Source organism: Anastrepha obliqua, chromosome 3, assembly GCF_027943255.1.
Source record: "Anastrepha obliqua isolate idAnaObli1 chromosome 3, idAnaObli1_1.0, whole genome shotgun sequence".
NCBI lineage: Eukaryota > Metazoa > Arthropoda > Insecta > Diptera > Tephritidae > Anastrepha > Anastrepha obliqua.
Genome location: NC_072894.1, coordinates 101,267,853 through 101,280,089, shown reverse-complemented (window position 1 = coordinate 101,280,089; position 12,237 = coordinate 101,267,853). Strand labels below are relative to the sequence as shown.

The 12,237-nt window shown below is 36.6% G+C and overlaps 1 protein-coding gene across 3 annotated transcripts in view; it reads right to left on the bottom strand.

Annotated features, from left to right (window-relative positions):
- Nucleotides 1–12,237, bottom strand: part of LOC129241805 (F-box only protein 32) — a 41,056-nt gene that overhangs the window by 7,422 nt on the left and 21,397 nt on the right. The gene's annotated exons all lie outside the window — the stretch shown is intronic.

Genomic DNA, 12,237 nt, shown 5'->3' with positions numbered 1-12,237 from the left:
TAATGGGTGTTGCAAGACATTTTCTAAGAAGGCATTAGAAACTCTAGAAACCATTCAGGCTACTATCTACTGCAAATATTATATTTAGATAAAGTATTAATCGTTTATCTAGGAACCAGTATTAACACTGATAACAATGTCAGCCTTCAAGTCCAACGGAGAATATCTCTAGTGCTATTTCGGACTAAGTAGGCAATTGAGTGGTAAAGTCCTTTCTTGATGAACAAAACTAACACTCTACAAGCTCTCATTACAGCTGTCCTAACGTATGGCGCAGAAGCGTGAACGATAACAACAGCCGATGAAGCGACGATTGGAATGTTTGAGAAAAAAATTTTGCGCAAGATTTTTGGACCTTTGCAGGTTGGTGACGGCGAACATCAAAGGCGATGGAATAATGGATACAAATGTACCAGCAATGTTAGCAGGGCAAGAGGAAGACCTCCTCTGCGTTGGAAAGAGTGAAGGAAAGTGGAGAAGGACTTGGCTTCACTTGGTTGGTTAGCACGAGAAAAAAACGACTGGCGCGCTTTGTTAAACTCGGCCAAAATCGCCTAAGCGGTTATCGCGTCAATCAAGAAGAAGTACATATAATATTAGAGTGCCTCAGCAGCAAAAGGTGCAGTTTTTCCACAGGAAATATTAAATTTATTATATTCTAAGACTCTCCAGAAGAATTCAATAAAATTATAAGATTTACCCGAGCTGAACCGATTTGAAAATATGTACCTCCAGAAATGCCGATATTTATAAATAAAATTAGTTTCTAAAAATATTTAGTACAAAAATTACCTCAGATGATAGAGTTCATGCTTAAAAGTCTACACAAAAATTTTTAAAACTTTTTCCAACGGAATCAAAATAATGAGCGTTTTGGAAGTACTTTCAAACCCGGTCAGCTCACGTAAATTTTAATATTTTTTCGAAATTATTTGTGGAAATTCTTTAAATATAATAAGTTTTATAGATCTGATGGAAAACCAGTACGGTTTCTCTTTTTTGTTTTTTTTTTTCTTATATGGAGAGTGACGCACCCTACTGTGCATATGGTCAACGAGCGATGCTTTCACAACATCCCTATTCACTCAGCAGACTAGGGCGTTGTGTGCACGCGATTCTAAGTGTAGACGCATTTTAATATTTAGCGTGGCGAGTGTGTATACGAAATGAAAGAACTAAAAATAAATTGAAATATTTATAAAAAAAAACAGCAATAAACAGAAAGAAGGTAAATGAACGCCTGATGCCACTATATTGAGTGATTTATGTGCAACATTTGTTGCATTGCAATGTGTTGCATGTTGACCATAGGTGACAGACAGTGTGGCAGTAAGGCGCTTTTTAGCATTGCCTTTACTGGATGAGATTTTGTTGGTATAGTGAGTAATTTATTGGCATTGACATGTGATTGGTATGTGGAGATTTGTGGAGATTTGCGCACACTAAAAGGATAACAATAGTTTACAAAAACAAAAAAAGAAAGAGGAACTAGAGTATCCAATTGGTAAGTAAAATCGGTCGCTGAGTTCGAAAATTCGAATTCTTGCTGAACATTTTTATAAAAGATGTTATTAATGAAGTCTGTGAATTGCCGTATATACGCATATACATAAATATATATATGTATCTTTGGGATTAAATATAAATCTAGAACTTTTACATCATAGCATCTACGAAAATTAAAGACGCCATTTCTGCAGACTGTACGACTAGCAAAAATTTCAGGCCACGCATATTTCGTTAGCTTTATTATTTGTGTGCCACATAGACATAATCTTTTGACACAAATATGGTTCGCATTCAAAGTAAATACTTTTGGCTAATAGTGAGTCAAAATATCAGAATCTCGTGCACTGTTCATCCTCGAATTAACAGAAATGAGGTTAAACACATTTTTAAATTTTTTTCACAAAAGTGATGGAATTGTAAAAAATCTCTAACAAAACGTACTAAAACCATATATCATATAAGTCCACATTTGCTAGCCCGATTTGCATAAATGGGGTATCGTTTCAAAGGCCTAAGAGACAGATAGTAGTTCATTTTACTTATACTCATAACTTTTCAAGCAAAAGTTTTTTTTATTAATTTTTTAAAATATTTTTTTTAAATGTTACTTTTTTAATTTTCAACACATCATTTCATGTTCACAAATGTATAAACTATACAAAATTTAACGATTAAACTATAAAACTTAAAAAATTAAAAATATACCTTTTAAATGAGGTATTTCCAGAGAAGAAGTCTCAAAGGCTTCAGGAGTTATGACATATCATAGGCATAAACAAAAAAACAATCTTCCAATTTAAAATTTATTGCCAATAAATTTTAACTCTTTTTCTAGAGTTTTCCTTGATAAAGTATAGTCATAGGTCCATTATTATTATTTTTTATTCCTTAATTATTTCCCTTGGGAGCATAGGGCTTCAACAAAACATTTTAATCTTATTCTGTTAACCGCTCTTCTCTTTACGATATCCCACGTTTGGTTAACTGTTTCTAGTTCACGAAGGTTAGAACGGCTCCAAGTATTTCGTGGACGACCGGGTCGTCTGTGTAGGTTTCATCCCAATGCTGTTCTGCTATTGCTTCCCCTGCCCTTTCTGAGAGTGTGCCCGATCCATCCCCATTTACGACCACTTATCACCTTTTCGATTGGATCTTGCCAAACAACTTTACATATTATATTATCCGAAGACATTTATTTGTGAAGCATTGTAGTTTTTGCGCAATGCTTCTCGACACCAGCCACGTTTCACTGCCATATAATAGTGTAGATTTTCCGCATGCGTTGAATACTCTTGTTTTAGTTTTCTGCGAGATTGGTATATTTTTTCAAACTGGTTGTAGCCTCCAAAAGCTGATCTAGCTTTACGCAGACGGGTTTCTCCGCCTTCTTCAGCTCCACCATTACTTGAAATTATGCTACCGAGATAACAGAAACTTTCAACATACTGACTACTTCTCCCTCGATTACAATATTGTTGGGATTTGTATTGTTGATTCGCATTGCGACCGTTTTCTTGCTTTTTATTTTCAGACTAACGTTTCGTGCAGCGGTGACTAGAAAATCTATTTTGGCCTGAAAGCAGGCCATATCGTCAGCATAGTCGAGGTCATGCAGTTGGCAGGATAGCGTCCAAGTGATGCCTTGGCTCCTTTTTTTCAACATACTGCATCACTTCATCATGTGTGACCGCGAAAAGAAGTGTCGTCAGTGGGCAGCCCTCTTTCACGCCGGATGTTGTTCTAAATGGAGTGCTTGTGGCGCCATTGTGGAGAACTGTTAGTTCTGCAGTACAGTGGAGTGCCTTTATATCCGGCACAAGTTTTGTAGGAACTCCTTTTCTTCCTAGGGAAGACCATATGGCAGTGTGCTTGTGTATCAAAAGCCTTCTGGAAATCAATGAACACCATATAAAGTGGGGAGTTCCATTCTAAAGATTGTTCAATAATTAACCTCCATTAGTATGTTTTTGCAAACTTTCGAGCTTGTGAGCTGATTGCTGACGATTAATGTACGAGTATATTCTTACTATTGTAGTAAACAGAGGACGTAATAAAAGTTAAAATTTCATTTTTTATTTTTTTTTTGCTTGGACAAAAATTAAATCTTAAATTTGATTTTTACTTTGTTATTTAATATATAATTCAAAATCTGACTTTCCTTTTTCCATCGAAAATAAAAGTCAAATCTTTGCCCTTATCAAACATACTACTGTGTCCAAAAAATAAGGTGACATTTGATTTTAAACTGCGCGCTTTGAAGGATTAGGAGAATTCTTTTTTCTTTTAGGTTGGTAGTACTGTGAGTGACATCTATGTCAAATTTCATGTGAAATATTCATTTACTGTTTGAGATACGCGTCGTTTTGTGAGCTGCTAAAAGTGAGTTTCTCGTTTTTTGCAATGTCGAAATTTGTTGAGCAAAGAATTTGCATTAAATTTTGTTTGCGGAATCAATTTTCGGATACGTTGAGGATGGTGCAGAAAGCCTTTGGTGATGAGGCTATGTCTAAAAAAAATGTTTACAAGTGGTATAGTGAGTTCCAAGCCGGTGAACGTGTCGAAGACGAAGAGCGTCCTGGGCGACCATCAACCTCAACTGACGAAGCTCAGATCCAACAAATCAAAGATTTGGTGTTGAAAAACCGTCGATTAACGATTAGAGACCTTGCTGATGATGTTGGCATATCGAAAGGCTCAGTCAATACCATTTTGAAGGATGTTTTGGGCCTCAAGCGCGTCAAATCTCGACTGGTACCGAAAGCATTGAATTTTTTGGACTCGTAATTCGTGATCATTTCATCAAAAACTCAACCCATATCGTTCCGCAACCACCGTATTCACCTGATCTGGCACCGTGCGACTTCTGGCTGTTCAGCAGGCTCAAAAGACCGCTCCGGGGACACCGTTTTGACACGATAGAGGAGATTCAAGCCGCAACGAAGACGGAACTGAAGGCCATCCCGGAAAGTGACTACAACCAGTGTTTCGAAAATTGGAAAAAACGTTGGCATAAGTGCATTGTGTCGGGAGGGGATTACTTTGAAGGGGATGAAATTGATTTGGAAGAATAAATAAAGAATTTTCAAAATAAATACAATGTCACCTTATTTTTTGGACACAGGTAAAAGGTAAAATTTCATTCCTATTTTAAAGGCAAAAATAAAATTAAAATGCGTAAAATCGGTAAAAATTGGACAAAATGGAAGGAGTAGTTTTTAATAGTATTTTTTATTAATATTATTAAAACATGATGTATTGTTATGTCAATGGCAAACCTCCAAGTATATTTCGCCATGAAAAATCTCTTTATAAAAAACTATCTGCATTTCGGTGTCGGCTTAAGCTGTCGGCCTCCATTTGTAGAACAACATCAAGGCGCTCACCACAAAGAGGGCCAAATACCCTATAAAGAGTGTAAGCGCCAATTATATATGTACAGGGTTGGCCATATTAAACTGACCCATGTGATTATTAAAAAAATATGGAAAAAGAAACATTTTTTTGTGTTTCATTGTGAAAAACATTTAATTTAGTTCAAGGGGATTCGTTTACATCACTTTTTGAATATGATATCGCGCAAGTGGTCGCCCTTAGCTCGTATAGCGTAATGTGCCCGTTTTTCGGCGTTTTCCATAGTTTTGGCCAGCGTCTCGGCCGATATGGCGGCTATTTCCCGTCGGATATTGGCCTTAAGTGCGCCTAGTGTCTTTGGCTTGTTGACGTAAACCTTAGATTTCAAATTACAGTAAAAAGTTATAGGGTTACTCAATGGGTCAGTTTAATATGGCCAACCCTGTATATACCTATATTGATATAAACATGAAAACTGATATTTTTGATCAAAAAAATAAAAGTAAAGTTTTAGCTATTATATTTGACCGAAAAAATGCAAGTCAAGTTTTAGCTTTCATTTTTGACCGATAAAATGCAAGTCAAATTTAAGGCATAATTTTTGACCGGAAAAATTAAAATTTAGTTGTTATTTTTTATTGAAAATAGTACAGTTTGCTCTCGCTTAACTTTTTCTTGTAGCAGAAACATAAAAAATTAGGCTTTTGAACAAATTTGTATATCACCGCTGCAGATAAACCAAAGAATTTCGTTAAAACCTCACTCACTTTTTATTCCATTTCTACCTACACTTTGGGAAAAAGCTATATATGAAAAATTCAAACTTATTTAAATAAAAGTGCGACGAATTATGAGCATTGTTTCATTACAACGCATTTCTTCAATCGATACTAAATTAATATATAAATTGTAAGCTGCGTGCAACAAATACGCGGAATATTAGTTTCAGGCCACTGCCAAATGGATGGCAATCAAAAATGTGCGACACTTGCGTGGACTAGTGCTCATGAGGCCAACATCCCTTAATGGGAAATCTTATTACACAAAATGTGATGGCAAAAACACCAACTAAATTACACTTAAAGTGTCAATCGACCATCGACGCCATTAACGCAGTAGGGCAAGGACATTTGCGACAAGCTGCGGGAGCTGAATAGATATACTCGTACATATATACTTGTAAGTACGCACACAAGTACGTGTTTGCAGCAGTATTAAACATCAATTGAGAGCAAAACCTTTGCATGCTTCTAATACCGAAAAACTTTAAGTTTAAGCAGGGAAAGGTGCATGGAGTAATTGCAGCAGAGATATACAAACATAGAAGTATATTCATTAGCAGTTAAGGACTTTCTCTGAGGTGCATGTGTAAGCATAATGTGCCTATGTATGTATTATGCCAGCGCCTTGAGTTGCACCAAGCATTTGCCTAACACTGTTAGTACGAGTAATGCGCCAATTGTCCTTGATACTGACATACATATGGATGCACATTAATGTGAGTCGCCTTCCGTAGAAAAAATGGGTACTGGTTTCATTGAGATTATAAAATTTATTATATTTTAAGATGTCCGCCAAAATATTTCGGAAAGATATTCACATTTCCCTGAGCCACATCGATTTAAAGTACCTAAAAAGATGGAATTTCTTGTAAATAAAATTAGTTTCTAAAAATATTTTTTTTGTCTTAGAAGCCCAAATCGTTCAAAATTTAATTTCCCTTAAGGGGTTACATATGTCCAGAATTTTCCAAAAACTGATTTTTTTACATATTATTATTTTTTATAGTTTTAGACGTATTTCTGTGGAAGTCAATTGTAAAAATTCCCCATATATACAAAGTTATGGTAGAAAATGTAACTGCAGGTAGCTGTCCCTCGTTTGAGGCAGCTGGCCGGTACTTTCGGAGCCTTTCAGTCTCTCGGTTTTTTTGTTGTTTTAAAGGATGCATAGGGACATCTATAAAACATTATGAGAGTGTGTGTAGGTTAGACGTAAGTTAACAAAATAAATTTAAAAATTCGTGCGCGACCTCGAGCGAAATGCACTTGGAAGTTTAAACTCGTTTTTCTCGAAACTACTTTTTCCGGCACGGTCTGCATGATAACTCACACAGTTTTTAATATTTTTGATACGTTTTTTTTTGTAAAATAAAGTGTTTTTTTTATAGATTTGATTTTTGATATTTTTATAAACATAATTAAAGTGTGACATTTAAGACGTAAAACGCATACTTTTTTTTAAATGCCGTAAATTGCAAGATTTTTCGAAATTTAAAAATCCGGCTCGACAGACAATAACTACAACTTTATTTTACAAAAATTTTTTTACATTTTACAGATCCATCAACATTTCAAGGAGAAATGATGCAAAAATGAAATTTTTCATTGTACTTTGGGTCACGTAGTTTTTATATACAAATTTTTGTAAAGAAAAATGAAAATAAAAATTTTTAAACAAAGTATACTAATAAACAAAGTATACAATTTTTGTATATTTATTTCTATTGTTATCCCTTTCTAAAATCAGTTTTTCTTTTAGCGCATTTTTGGGGCTGCTGGACGTATGTAACCCCTTAAACTTATCTTCCATCAAAAAGTTACTAATAACATACAAAATCTAGGCCCTATGCTCCCGGGTTGAGTGAAAAAGGAAACAACCTACGGAGAACCTAAGGAGGAGCTTTTTCATGGCAGAAATACCCTCGGAGATTTGCCATTGCCTGCCAAGGGGCGACCGCTATTGGAAAAAAACTTGTTCTTCACTTTTTGATGTTTTACGGAGATTTGAACCTACGTTCTCTCTGAATTCCGAATGGTACTTACGCATCAACCCATTCGACTACGGCGGACGTTAAATAAGCAAAATTTTTCCGACCGACTTTTTGGAATGAAATTTCGAAAACAATTTTTATTTTTCGGGTAGTAAGTTATGATATTCCTTTGACATAATAATATGATGGCGCATCGGTTAGCTTCTTTAAACACCGCTAAATATTTTTATCACCAGTTTGAATCGCTTTTTCAAGAGTAGCGCAGCTAATACATCCCACGAAAAAATTATAAGACCAACTAAGTTTCTTTTTTTTATTAGTTTTAGGCTAACAATTTTTGTTTTTAATATTTAAAATTTTATTGGAAAATATTTAAAAAATATCTAGAAATAAGCACACATTTCACGAGACTCAAATTAACCATTAAGAAAAGTAAAATTTATAGTACGAAAAAAGTTAAGACCAATGCCTTTATATTGCAAATAAACAAATTATAAATCTTGGGATTAGATTAGATTAGATTTCTGGGCGGTTGGACAAGTCCAAGCTCTCAGTCAGAATACCATTGAACTACACTAGGATAGATTTCAGTAGAAAGTATAGAGAGATAGGAAAGATAATATATCGCAACCTAATATCCTAAGTCATACTCAAGACAGGATAGGCATATCGGACTGTAGATGACCTCCATGGCAGCCATATGCGGACCACAGGCGTTGTGCTCTGTAATTACACCCACCAGTACTCTCAATTCCTTTCTGCTGAGTTTTAGGAGAAAGGTCACTATTTTCCAGTTTGGTTCTTTCACAAAGCACTTGGGTACTTTGCAGGAGTTCAACCCAGACCTACGTCCTTTATGGGTAGACCTCATGAAGTCGTCAATCCATAGTTGAATCGATGCAGAATTGACACCTAGAAAGTGTTCAGAGCCTAGTGGCATATTTGCAGAGCCTTTATTAGCAAATTTATGAGCTAACTCGTTCTCTGCAAGACCACAATGTCCAGGCACCCAAACAAGACTAACTTTGTTGGGTTTTGCAACACTGTTCAGTTTTGTCTTACATTCACCGGCTAACTTCGAAGAGCAGCGTGGGTTAGCAAGTGTTTTCAGTGCAGCTTTTCTGGCACTACCAATTCCAGTATGACACGTTCAAGATGGCATAGACTTCCGTAAGGAATACCGTGGCCATCTGTCCTGTGGCATAGGAGTACTTAGCGTCTTCGTTTAAGTACCATCCAGATGGTTTTGGATGTGTCGGTGTAGAAAGTGTGCTGATATCCCGTTAATGGGTTCTCTGGACTTAACCATTGATCTCTATCTCTATCTCTGCCGAAGCTAACAAAAAGCACTTGTACAATGGCAACGAGAACAGTGTGCACCGCTCCGACAACTGGTGGCATATCTGACAGTGGCCAGTGCTTTCTTCATTTTCTCAGATTCCGTTTAACTTGAGCCTGTACGCGGCCTTCATCGCTTCCTTTCGAATTTGAAGATCTAGAGTTTGCAAGTTCAGAACGGCATTAAGGGCATCAGAAGATGTCGTACTCATGGCACCTGTGATACCCAAGCATACACTTCTCCGTAGCCTGTTTAGGATTTTTACTGTGGAATTAACCATTGTAGCCTTCCACCATACTACAGAGGCATATCTAGTAATGGGTATAATCGGGGCGATGTACAATCAGTGTACTATCGCCGATCTTAGATTCCATGTCTTGCCAAAGATTCTCTTCCACTGCCAGAAAACTTTTAGTGTCCGATAGACCTTCTGCTCGACGTGCGTCTTCCAGGTAAGCTTACTATCTAGTATTACTCCTAAGTGTTTAAATTCTTGGGGTTAGTTTATAATTTGGAGCTTTGTGTTGGATCCTGCTTTCATTATATTTTCCTGAAGTTCTCGAGGCATCGATTTGATTATGTTTTTTATAATAAAATATTTTGATAAATTTTTGACCATTCGGCATTAATCACACTTCTAAGGATTTTACCGCTATCAAAATATCTTCCATTTTTAGAAACCTAATGACCCTAATCTACATACATTCCCATATGCATATACATATTCTTGTGTATGTGTGTGTATCGATAAGTAATGAGCGCGTCAAATGCTCTTCACTCACGCCATTTTATTTTCCACTCGTGCATTGTGCATTCAAGAATTCACCTCTTCAGGCTGACTTTCACTTTCGCTTACGCCTTTCATAGCGCAAAGCAATTGGCATTTAGCGACACTTCAACAAATTTTTAATTGGTCTAACTTTCCCCCCCCCCCCCCCCCCCCGCATTTCTAACTAATCAGTGCCATCAACCAATAATTCATTCGTACTGACTAGTTGAAAGCAATGAAAATACTTGGAAAGGGGCAGAGCAAAGATAATTACCTTTTCCAGCTTCTTACATATGTATGTATGTGTAAGTTTTCCACATTTCCCTTCTTCATCTCTGATTTTATTAAAAGCAAATAGGTATGGCAAATTTGCCAACTTCTACGCTCTAATGCAGGTCGAGTCGATTCATCATGGACCCAGTTGCAGAAACGGCACAAGCCATCACAGCTGGGGCAACCACCAAGCGACAACTGACTGTCGAGGTTCAAAGGACATTAGCCAATAATAACGAGCATTGAGGATGAGCAACAACAGTATGCATGTATGTACATTAATTTATAGAGTAAAAAAAATCTATAACAAGATTTAAACTAGTTTTGCGAATTGTATATAGTGAAATAGAAGGATGGAGGAAAGTTCGATAGGTATAGCATGGAAAAGCAGGTCAAATGATAAGGTTAAGTGGATGGAGAGTATTGCGGGTCAAAGAGTAACCTACAAAACGCTATGGGTATACAAATACTTATGTACTTAGATACGTGCTGTAGGGATATAGACGCCTGTGCAACGAGGTCGGAAGGAAAATAATATTTAGTTGGCAAGCAATAAATACTCAATTCGTGTAAAGTACATACATTTTATGTTTGTAAGTTATGTGTATGAAATGTATACTTATATATAAATATAAAATTAAATACTTAAACTTTTATAATTTTTTTTTTAATTTTTAAAGCAAATGAGCCTGCAGTTTTACTGCCATATGTAATATCGTACTTTGAAAGGTTGGTTGAGAAGTATAAAAAACGACACCTATTCAACAGTAGAGCAGTCAAAATTTGTATGACATTTTAATGCCTGATCTTTTATTTGAATACTCAAAAAATACTTACAAAGTATTTGAAGCTGAATGCCCCAGTGTATTTCTTTACAACGGAGGGCACCGAATATAGTGTAGTCATACAAATTTTTGTTTTCGAAGATTTATCAGCAATAGAAACTCATAAAATTATAGGTTAAAAGTGTTAAAGGAAACTGCTGCTTGTTCTCCAACTATGCATCGATGAATTTTTGTGATTAACTCTTTTGCATCACCGCTCAAAATGCGCGCGGTGCTCAAAATACAGGGTGGCTGATGAATTTTGCTACATTAAGAAACTCAAATAACTTTTTTTTTGTGTATGGAATTCATTTATTTTTTTTTTCAAGTTGAAGCCCATTAAATTTTATTAAATGTAGCTTAACTAGTTTTAAAAATAATTGAATTTAAATGCCCCCCATGCTCGTTGACACAAGTGCGGCATCTTAGTAAAAAGTTGTTCATTGCTGCTTTGAGAGTTGCGACAGGAATAGCCGCAATTGTTGCCCGAATGGATTGCTTTTGTTCATCCAAATTTGTTGGCTTTGTTTTATAAACTTCTTGTTTACATAAACCCCACAAGAAAAAGTCAGGTGCAGTAAGGTCAGGCGACCTGGGGGGCCAACGAAATTCGGAGTTTCTTGAAATCAGTTTATTGGGAAATTTTCGTCGCAACTCTGTCATAACAGTCTGGGCTATGTGAGACGTTGTCCCATCTTGTTGAAACCACACAGAGTTGAAAGGAATTCTCTTTCGGCGTAGTTCTGGATAGAAAAATTCTTTCAGCATTTTCAAATAACGGTCTCCAGTAACCGTAACGGTGTGACCATTATCTTCAAAAAAATAAGGCCCGACAATACAGCGTGAAGAAACCGCACACCACACTGTCACGCGAAGAGGATGCAATTCCGTCTCGTGGAGTATCTGTGGGTTAGAAGTACTCCATATTCGACAATTTTGTTTGTTCACATTGCCGTTTAAATCGAAATGGGCCTCATCAGACATGAAAAGGCAGTTTAACATGTTTTGGTCTTCTTCCACCATTGCAGGATCTTCTGCCAAAATTTCAAGCGGATCGGCAAGTCTGCTGCATTCAGTTTGTTAACCATTTGAATTTTGTAGGGAAATAAGTCTAAATCTTTGTGCATTATTGACTGTCGGCTGACACCAAGTTGAGCAGATAAGCTTCTTGTTGAAACCCTTTGATTGCTTTGTATAGCTGCAGCTACATCAGCGATCGTTTCCTCCGTCCGAACTGGTGGGTTTCGATGATAAGGCCTTCTTGCGACTGTTCCTTGCTCAGCAAAATTATTCACCAGTCTCATTATGGTCCATCTGCTCGGGGGATCGCCGCCAAACATCCGCCTGTACTCTCCCTGTACCAAAACTACGGACTCCAGTGCGTGATAGCGGCGGACTA